This window comes from Cnephaeus nilssonii, assembly GCF_951640355.1.
Source record: "Cnephaeus nilssonii genome assembly, chromosome: X".
In the NCBI taxonomy this organism is placed as follows: Eukaryota; Metazoa; Chordata; class Mammalia; order Chiroptera; family Vespertilionidae; genus Cnephaeus; species Cnephaeus nilssonii.
In genome coordinates this window covers 21,850,013-21,861,228 of record NC_137071.1, presented here as the reverse complement: position 1 = coordinate 21,861,228, position 11,216 = coordinate 21,850,013, and positions in this window count along the sequence as shown.

The window sequence follows — 11,216 nt, the reverse complement described above, 5'->3', positions numbered from 1 at the left end:
TTGGAAATAGCCTACAGCTGTTCAGGTGTTTGGCCAACAAGAGGCAATAACATGTAGATTAAGATGCACTGAGCTGTCTGGCAGCAAGAAATCATCCTATTCAGGTGTGGGGGAAGTACTCTTTAGCCACTCCAACAGGTAATTACATATGTGACTTAGCCCTTATTGAGCCCCCAAGTTTCAACAACCTTTTGATAAAACTCTTGTACTTATGACATGCTGGAATTGGCCCCTGGCATCTCGCCCTTTTTGATTTTTTAAATTTAACAAGAATGAATGTTTTAAGATTTTTAAATTCAATGGAAAGTACAGAGTTCTATCAAGTCCCTTTAAATTGCTGTCAGGCATTAAAGGAATTAGCCTGCAATTTCTTTCTGGGCCAACAGTTCTTTGAGTCCCAATTTCAATGTCCAATAGTTCCTTATGTGTACATGCCAGCATTGATATTTCAGTCCTGGATGGTGGACAAATGGTAGCAATGCAGGTCTGACCTTCTCTGGTTTGGTCCTGGGCAATCTGCAGTGATGCACAGCTGCTGACTGCTAGCATGCCAAGACGTCTTCACCACCTTCATTTCTGGACTGTTTCTCCTCTGTTATTGGGGGCCACTGCTATTTCTGTGGCTGGAACAGTCCTGTAAGTTCCTCTCTGGGATCCATTGTTCCAGGAATTCACATGGGCTTGGAGGAGTTTTCTGGAAATATACAGACATATTCTTGACCAGAGGTTAATAAAGGAATCTTCTCTATAAATTAGACTTGGGATCCTTTTTATTTTTGCCCAAATGATTTTCCTTTGGCTTATTTTGACACCATGTGATTTTTCATGGGTGTCTTGCTATCAGCATTACAAATGAAAATTAATTTTCAAAGTAAAAAAAATTCTTGATGTAATTTTCTTACAGGATATTTTTTCTTACAAGATATTATTATACTATCCCCCCTTTTTGACTTAAATAATATTAGGAGGCTTTTGGAAATTTATAATGCAGTCTTGATACCTTTTAATTTAATTTTCTGTATAGACATATGACTGCTTTGGATTCATTGCATGTTTAGCAATTTTACTATGAGATGAACCATTTGTAAAACATTTAGTTAATACTTCAGGAACAGTTTCCTGCCCAGTACAATTAAACATTTCTTGAATATTCACTTATTTCAATTAGCCAATTTAAGTTAGCCTGAAATAAGGTTTACTTTTTAACTTCACTTGCCCTAGATTATGGACAATAAATGACATTAATTAATTTTCTGCAATTAATCTAGAGTAACTTTACATAAATTTTGTCAGAGAGGCAAAAAAACAAATTATTTATTTAGTTTATGAGGCCAAATATATTGACTTTTAATTACAGTTCTTAAGACATTTGAAGGAAACCTCTATTTCCTTCCAGAGTAATTTTTGGGCTACAGAGAGTTTCATTTAAAAATATTTTAATGCATGCAATATGTCAGAAAAAGAATTCAGAATAAGGGTCATAGAGTTCATAAACTGGATGGAAGAAAAAATCAACACCTTTTGTAAGAATCAAGAAGAAATGGATGAAAAAATCAACAACTTATGTAAGAATCAAGAAGAAATGAAGAGTGGTATGGCTGCAATAAAAACCAATATGGAAAGTTTCAACAGTAGACTAGGAGAAGTGGAGGAGTGAATTAGCGAATTAGAAGACAGGGAAGCAAAACACAGACAAACTGAATTGCAATTGGAGAAAAAAATGAAAATACAGGAGGAGAGCCTAAAGGAGCTATGGGACAAAATGAAACGAATCAACATATGAATAATAGGAGTGCCAGAACAACAGAAAGAGGAACAAAAGTTAGAAGACCGATTTAAAGAAATAATGTCAGAAAACTTCCCTGATGTGGTGAAGAAAAAAGTCACACAAGCACAGAGAGTCCCAAACAGGATGAACCCGAAAAGACCCACACCAAGACACATCATAATTACAATGGCAAATATTCAGGACAAAGAGAGAATCTTAAAGGCTGAAAAAGAGAGACAGAAAGTTACATACAAGGGATCTCCCATTATATTATCAAATGATTTCTCAACAGAAACACATTAGGCCAGAAGAGAATGGAAGGAAATTGACAAAGTGATGCAAACCAAGGGACTGAATCCAAGAATACTCTATCCACCAAGGCTATCATTCAAAATTAAAGGGGAAATAAGGAGCTTCACAGACAAAAAAACAAAAAAAACAAAAAACAAAACGTTAAGTTTATCACTACCAAGCCAGCAATGTAAGAAATGCTAAAAGGACTGGTGTAAAAAGAAGAAATAAAAAGTTAAGAAGGAACACAGACACAAAAAAATAAAAATGGCTACAAACAAGTACCTTTCAATAATAACTTTAAATGTAAACAGACTAAATGCTCCAACCAAAAGACATCGAGTGGCTGAATGGATAAAAAAAAACATGACCCATATACATGCTGTTTACAAGAGACCCACCTCAGAAAAAGGGACTCACACGGACTGAAAGTGAAGGGATGGAAAAATATCTTTCAGCCAAATGGAAATGAAAAAAAAAAGACGGGGTAGCAATACTTATATCTGACAAAATAGACCTCAAAGTAAATGCCATAAGAAGAGATAAGGAAGGCCACTTCATAATAATAAATGGATCGATACAACAAGAGGATATAACCCTGATAAACATATATGCACCATTGCAAGAGAAACCAAATACATAAAAAAGCTCCTTGAAAATATCAAGGGAGATATCAACAACAATACAATCATAGTAGGGGACTTTAATACACCACTGATATCAATGGATAAATCCTCTGGACAAAAAATAAGCAAAGAAACAGCAATTCTAAATGACTCACTAGATCAGATGGACCTATTTCATATCTTCAGAGAATTTCACCCCAAAGCCACGGAATATAGGTTCTTCTCAAGTGCACATGGGATATTTTCAAAAATAGACCACATATTGGGTCACAAGCAAAGTATCCCCAAATTCAAGAAGTTTTAAATCATACCAAGCATTTTCTCAGACCACAGTGCCAGAAAATTAGAAATAAACTACAATAAAAACAATCCAAAAATATCAAACACTTGGAAGTTGAATAGCATGCTATTAAATAATGACTGGGTTACCAAAGAGATCAAAGAAGAAATTAAAAGCATCCTGAAAAATAATGACAACAATCCAAAATGTATGGGACACAATGAAAGCAGTCCTGAGAGAAGTTTATAGTTCTACAGGCCTACCTCAAAAAAACAAGAAAAAATGGTAAGAGATGATCTAACTCAACAACTCAAAGAATTAGAAAGGAAGCAACAAGAAAAGCCCACAGTGAACAGAAGAAAGGGCATAAATGGGGGGTGGGAGGTAATGGGGGAATAAGGACACATATGTAGTACCTTAATCAATAAAGAAATTTTAAAAAAAATAAATAAAAATCTTTGTCTTTCTTTTTTACAACAAGCAACCTACAGGGCTGGTGCTTGAACACTGAGTAATGCGTCTCAAGAGCTATATTACAAGTGACTTTACAATAAGGTTGACTGCTGTATACTGTCAGATTTAATACTTTGACAATCTTTAGTTTACACTGTAAATATTAGTGGAAGAGATTTCAAAATTTTCAAATTTCTCCATTTTATTAAATTTAGAATTTTATTTTTAAAGAATATCCCCTTTAGCTTATTTGCATATACAAAGGATCATGGGAGGTCTCAGTAAATTTCTTAGATTTTACTTTGATTCATTTACTTATAAAAACATTGGCTTCTCATACAACTTAATTTATATGAGAACTTGATTATATTTTAAAATGCTAATTTATTAAGTAATTTAAGCAGGCATTTTTATTAAAAAACAAAGCAAGTAAATTTAGTAAACTTTATGTCTGATTCACAAGGCACAAAAGCTGCCCCACCTCCAGCCTATTTAAAAATGTAGGCAGCTAGAGGCTTTTTTTTTTGTCTTTTTAAATTTCTGCCTTAAAATTCTGCTGTTGGATTTTAAGAAATATTTTGTTACCTCCTTAGAGGCTAAAACCTTTATAACATTTAAAATATGTGTATATAAGTAAAATATATTGATTAGTTTTTATTTGATAAAGTTTTCTATGTGATTTCAAGTATATTAAATCGGTTAAATTCAAAATATTTCCTTTAATAAGAGAGTACAAATTCCTTGAATCACCCCAGGCCCTTGGAGTTTTCCAAGAATCATTCTTTTTATAATTATCTTAAAGGATATCAAATAAATTTTAACTGGATTTTGTATTAAAAATTTCAGTTGGGATCACATTTTTAATTAGACCAATAAACAACATATTTTGAATTCCTAATTATTTCAGAGAAAACACAAAAATCATTTTTTCAAAAAATAATTTTTATACTTTAGGTATTTAGTTACCACAACTATATAATTTCTCCCAATTTAATTTGAATCTTGAACTTTTCGAGCTGGCAAGTCAAATATTTAGCATTTTTTTTATTAGTAACACTTTTATATTTTTAAGAATAAATTTCAAAAATAAAAGACATAATCAATAGCTTTAATTTTGTCCTCTATATTTTTCATGAGGCAAATTCAGATTATTGAACACGTTTTTAATATTTGATTTGGTAAACTTTACTTTTTAGTTGCCAGTGGCTCTGGAAAACCATGTTCAAGACTTTCAAAATAGGTTTGGCAAAGGCCTAGCCAATTGACTTTAAACCAACCATATTATTTCTGCTTGGGGAAGTCCAGAAGCAAACTGATAGCAATTCAAATTCAAAATTGTCACATTCCTTAAAGATGTATGCTGGCAGGAAACTTTGGCCTATCTGCTTGTTCTGCTAGGGGAAGGGCAACTAGCCCCTTCCTCCATTAGAAAGGCACAGCTAGCATTTACCTGGGCTACTTAGATCTTTATAATATACTAGAGGCCCAGTGCATGAAATTTGTGCACAGAGGGTGTGTGTCCCTCAGCCCAGCCTCTCCAAGCTGGGACCCCTTGGTGGGATCGGGACTAAACAGGCGGTTGGATAACCCTCTCACAATCCAGGACTGCTGGCTCCCAACCGCTCGCCTGCCTGCTTGCCTGATTGCCCCTAACCACTTCCGCCTGCCAGCCTGATCACCCTCTAACAATTCCCCTGCCAGCCTGATCAATGTCTAACTGCTCCCCTGTTGGCCTGATTGCCCCTAACTGCCCTCCCTTGCCAGCCTGGTCGCCCCTAACTGTCCTCCCTTGCAGGCCTGGTCACCCCAAACTGACCTCCCCTGCTGGCCTGGTCACTCCCAACTGCCCGCCCTTTTAGGACTGGTCGCCCCTAACTGTCCTCCCTTGCAGGCCTGGTCTCCTCCAACTGCCCTCCCCTGCAGGCCTGGTCCCCCCCACTGCCCTCACCTGCTGTCCCGGTAACCCCCAACTGCCGTCCCCTGCTGGCCTGATGGCCCACAACTGCCCTCCCCTGCTGGCCATCTTGTGGCAGCCATCTTGTGTCCACATGGGGGTGGCCATCTTGTGTCTTGGAGTGATGGTCAATTTGCATATTACTCTTTTATTAGATAGGATTTTGCAACATTTTTTTGAGATTCAAATCCAATTTTAATTATTTTAAGGCATGTACTTTGGATAAATTCTATAACAGAGACAATTTTACTGATTTTCTTGATGGCCTTAAATGTAACTTTTGAACACGCTTCATTAGCATTTTAAAAACTACTCTTTATTATGGAAATGCCAATCTTGCTGATTGAACTGGCCTTCATTTTTTCTCTGGGTCAAATTCGCCATCTTTCTTAGGAAAAAACAGTCTTGGGGTTTTATTCTGTAGCTCTGGCAAAGAGATTCCAGCTCAAAACTATCTAATATCTGTAATCAAACGATGCATGCATTTTGTTTTAAGCTAGCCTCTCTCTTTACACGTGCACAGAAATCCAAGACACATTTCTAAATTTTTAATGGCAAGAAAGAGACTTTAAATTAGCATACTGGGAGAGTGGGCTTCCATATTACATCTCCACATGGCTCCCTTCCCCCACCTCCTGCTTACTTTGGGGGAAGTTTCAGTAACATACCTGGCTGCATATCTTTTCATGCTTAATAGATAAAGACAGATTTAAAATTTTTCCTTTTTAGCTTTCCAAAGTAATTATTAGCACCCAAGGTGACCTTAGCCAAATTTTGGTTTTCCCTACAAGTTCTTCTATAATTTTTAAACAAAGCTTTAAGTAGTCTTTATGCAGGAGAGCTGATAGCTCTGCCCTCTCCTGCCACCTTTGAATTTCTCCGCAGCAGAGGCGGATTTGTCAGCGAGGTTTCATTTCTTATTACAGATTTTAGATCCCAAATACGAATTAAGATTTTAATTTGAACAAGAAACCATATTAAAGATGACCACGACACTCTTTTTTCAGCCTGATTTTAAAAAGTACCTTTTAATATTCCAATTTCTTTATAAATTTCCCTTCTAACCAAATATTTCCACATTATAATCTGACTTAAACACAAAGTATAACTCACGCACTTGTGGATCTGTGGGGTTCCGAAGCTGAAATGGGCTTTACACACAGTTAATCTTACCACCATCGCTGGTGTTATTTCTGCTCAGGTGAATCCTTATTTCTCCAGAAGTGCCCCATTAATGTTGGTGCTGCCAGGATTCCAGAAACCCCAGTTTGGGACACCATTAATGTCGGGGTTCTTGTCTCAGAGTTAAGAAGGGTTCAGCAATCTGGAGAAAGGCTGTGCATAGATTAAGTAAGAGTCCAGAGACGAAAGATAGTTTTGAAAGGCATTGGGGGTCAGAGGAGTTTCAGCTAAAGGAGCTAAAGACTCTCCTTGACTCAGGACCCTTGCTTTTTATTAACACAATTTGTTCTAAGGCAAGGTGGAGATAATACACTTCAAAGGGTAGGGTACAGAAGCATTGTCAGATTGGGGAATAGCCTAAAGCTGTTCAGGTGTTTGGCCAACAAGAGGCAATAACATGTAGATTAAGATGCCCTGAGCTGTCTGGCAGCAAGAAATCATCCTATTCAGGTGTGGGGAAAGTGCCCTTTAGCCACTACAACAGGTAATTACATATGTGACTTAGTCCTTGTTGAGCCCCCAAGTTTCATCAACCTTTTGATAAAACTCTCGTAATTATGACATGTTGGAAATGGCTCCCGGAAATTTTTATTTCTGAAATTATAACATGTGTCCCACCCCCGCCCCCAGTGACCCCTTCTATCTGCACATTGTTTAGATTGCAAGTAGCTGAGGATGCCCAGATGAGCCAGTCTTCAAACACATTTTAGGCAAAGCTAAGGGAATAAGTCATATGACCTTGCATGTAGTATCTTGGGCCAGTATGAGAAGATTCTCTTTGTGGGGACACATGAGACATAAGAAAGAATTGGGGACAACCTGTGGCTGCACTGTGTGCCTTGGCAGGTTCATGCTGATTGGCAATAGCATGAGTATGTGGAGGAGCCATTCTCACTGACATGAGTCTGCATAGATGTCTATCCCTTTAGGTCAGCTCAGAGCAGAGAACGGTGTGGCCTGGAGTGACCATGGGAAGTACAACCTGCCCAAAGCTGTGGCTCCTAGTCACCATCACATGGAGCTTTGGAAAGCCACATAGCAAGATGGAAAGGAATTATCACCAATAACCACACTTCAAGTGGGTATAAACAAGGACATGTCCATGGACATTTACTGTGGTGGTTTTTCCTGGACAGAGAGATATGCAAATAGACATGCAGAGTGGGTCATAAGGGAAAAATTAAATATCTGAAAATGTAAGAGTTGAGTGGGAAATTTATACGCTAGAAGCAAACAAACAAACAAAAGCAAAAACAAAAAAAAAGAGGGGCTTTGCAATGAGAAAGACTGATGGAGAAGCTCCAACTGAGAAGTAAATCTAATAACTTTTCTGAAGCCACAGGAACATAAGCATGAATATATATTTCTATATGTGCACGTAATAGCTATCAATTTAAGGAGCTATAGGATGAGTCAAAAGGAGGCTCTATGCCTCAGACATAAATTATAAGTTGACAATAACATTTTTAGCTTATCTTCCAAAGTAGCTATATTTGTCACATTTGTACAAATATTATATATAGAAATACATTATTGAAAAAATAAAATTATTTTAAAATACTGAGAATACAAAGGGTGATTTATTTTTCTCATCAGCTCCAGTTATTCCTAGAGATAAAATTGTGTGCCATATTTTTAGAGGGAAAAGTACAAATGGGCACATGTCTAAGGGAGCCAATAATGTGGGTCTTAAACCAATATGTCTATAAACGGTGGAATCAAAAACACTGAACAGAAAAGGTTAGTAGAATAATTTTGCTTTAATATAAGAAAGTACTTTTCATTAGCAGAATCCAAAATTGAAATTGAGTGATTCATCCAGGAGTGAGCTTCTCATATTAGTCCTTACCATTGTTTATTCACAGTGAATGACAGATTTGTAGAGGGCTTTGGTAAAAGAAAATTAAAACTTCAAATATTCTTAGATTTGATGGATTCTCCTTCCTTTACAGTAATTTTCTTGATTTACAATAAAGTTTTAGAATTTTTACCATTTTACCCTTTCTGTAAGATTATATATCATACCTAATAAAATGGTAGTATGCTAATTACCATCACTCCGCTACGCCCACGATTGGGCCGGCTGGAGGCGCGGGGGCGGGATTCAGGGTGGCCGATTGGCTGGCGGTAGGAGCGGGGGGCGGGGACTCGCGAGTCCCCGCCCCCCGCTCCTCCCGCCGGCTTAAACAGCCGGCGCTGCTTAGGCCGGCGCTGCGGAAGACACTGGTGGCGGAACTCGGGGTGGCCGATTGCGTGGCTGCTGGCACCAGTTTTCCGCCAGCAGCAGTTTTCCTCTGGCCACCTGCCCAATTGGAGCGCCTCCCGATCGGAGTTCCTCTCGGGGTGGCCGATCGTGCTGGCGGGAGGCGCTCTGATCGGCGGGTGGCCAGAGGAAAACTGCTGCTGGCGGATAACTGGTACCGGCAGCCAGGTGAAAGTCTATTGCACGAAACTTCGTGCAAGGGGCTCCTAGTACATATGTAAAACTTAATCTTTTTTTCTTACAGGGAAAAATATTCTTACTTCCTTTTTCCCTTTTTTTGGTAGGAATATTGTTGCAAAATTAAATATTAAAGAAAAATAATCCGATGCATATTCATCACCTTGGTAACAAGTACTATCTTATATAATAAAGAGGTAATATGCTAATTAGACCAAAGGGCAGAGTGATCATCTGGATGACCTTCCGATGAAGCCAGGCTGTGAGGGCCGAGGCAGCTTGGTCTGCGAGGGCTGAGCCCCTTGCACAAATTTCGTGCATTGTGCCTCTAGTTGATCTATAAAGATAGTGGAAGCCTTTGATAGCAACAAAAATTAGATTTGATAACTCTTGCAAAAGTATGAAAAATGTATCTTCTGGCAAGGATGTAAGCAAAAAGAACTCTCATATATTTCTAACTAGAGCCCCAGTGCACGGATTCGTGCACTGGTGGGGTCCCTCAACCTGGCTTGCACCCTCTCACAATCTGGGACTCTTTAGGGGATGTTGGACAGCCAGTTTTGGCCCGATTCTCACAAGCCAGGTGGAGCTTCCCTTGGCCTGGCCTGTGGAGATTGGGCCGAAACAGGCCCGGTGCACGAATTTGTGCACTGGTGGGGTTCCTTGGCCTGGCCTGTGGGGATCAGGCCAAAATCAGAAGTCCGACATCCCCCAAGGGGTCCTGGATTGTGAGAGGGTGTATGCCAAGCCGAGGGATCCCACTGGTGCATGCCTCTAGTATGGATATAAGATCTTTGGTTAATCTCTTCCCACCCTTCCTCCTCCTCCCTTCCCTCTGAGATTCATCAGTCCATTTCATGTTTCCATGCCTGTGCGTTGAGCATTATCCCCCTGGTGGCAGTGTGCATCATAGCTACTGATCGAATGGTCGAACGGTTGGACACTTAGCATATTAGCCTTTTATATATATAGATGGGAATGCCAATTGGTACAGTTACTTTGGAAGATAGTTTGGAGGTTTCTTACAAAACTAAGAACTCTTGTCATATGATCCAAAAATTGGACTTTTTTTGGCATTTCCACAAAGGACTTGAAAAGTTTTGTCCACACAAAACTATGAACATGGATATTTATTGCAACTTTATTCATTATTTTCAAAACCTGGAAGTGATCAAATGTCCTTTTGGTGGGTGAATAAATAAATAAACTGTGGTACAGCCAGAGAATGGAATATTAGTCAGTGCTAAAGAGAAATATGCTATAAAGGCATAGAAAGACATGAAGGAAATTTAAATAAATATTATTAAATGAAAGAAGCCAATATGAAAAGGATACATATTGTGTGATTCTAACTTTATGACATCTGGAAAAGGCAAAATTATGGAAATAATCAAAAGATCATTGGTTACCAGTAGTTGGGGGAGATAAATGAATAGGCAGAGAGCATTTTATGGGTAGTAAAAATATTTTGTACGATATTATAAAGACAGATATATGTCGTAATATCTTTATGCAGACCCATAAATGTACAATAGCAAGAGTGAAGACAAGATAAACAATGGATTTTTGGTGATAATGATGTATCAATGTAGATTCATCCATTGCAACAAATGTATCACTCTTCACTCTGGTGGCAGAAGGTTGATAGTGGGAGAGACTATTTATGTGTGGGGACAGGGGGTATATGGGAAATATCTGTACATTGTTTCATTTTTTATAAACCTAAAACTGCTCTAAAATTGTAGAAGCCATATATATATATGCCCTCTTACAATCCAGAACCCCTTGGGGGATGTCAGACTTCTGGTTTTGGCCTGATCCTCACAGGCCAGGCCAAGGAACCCCACCAGTGCACAAATTCGTGCACCGGGCCTGTTTCGGCCCAATCTCCACAGGCCAGGCCAAGGGAAGCTCCACCTGGCTTGTGAGAATCGGGCCAAAACTGGCTGTCCAACATCCCCCAAAGAGTCCCAGATTGTGAGAGGGTGCAGGCCAGGTTGAAGGACCCCACCAGTGCACGAATCTGTGCACTGGGGATCTAGTTAGAAATATATGAGAGTTCTTTTTGCTTACATCCTTGTCAGAAGATACATTTTTCATACTTTTGCAAGAGTTATCAAATCTAATTTTTGTTGCTATCAAAGGCTTCCACTATCTTTATAGATCAACTAGAGGCACAATGCACGAAATTTGTGCAAGGGGCTCAGCCCTCGCAGACCAAG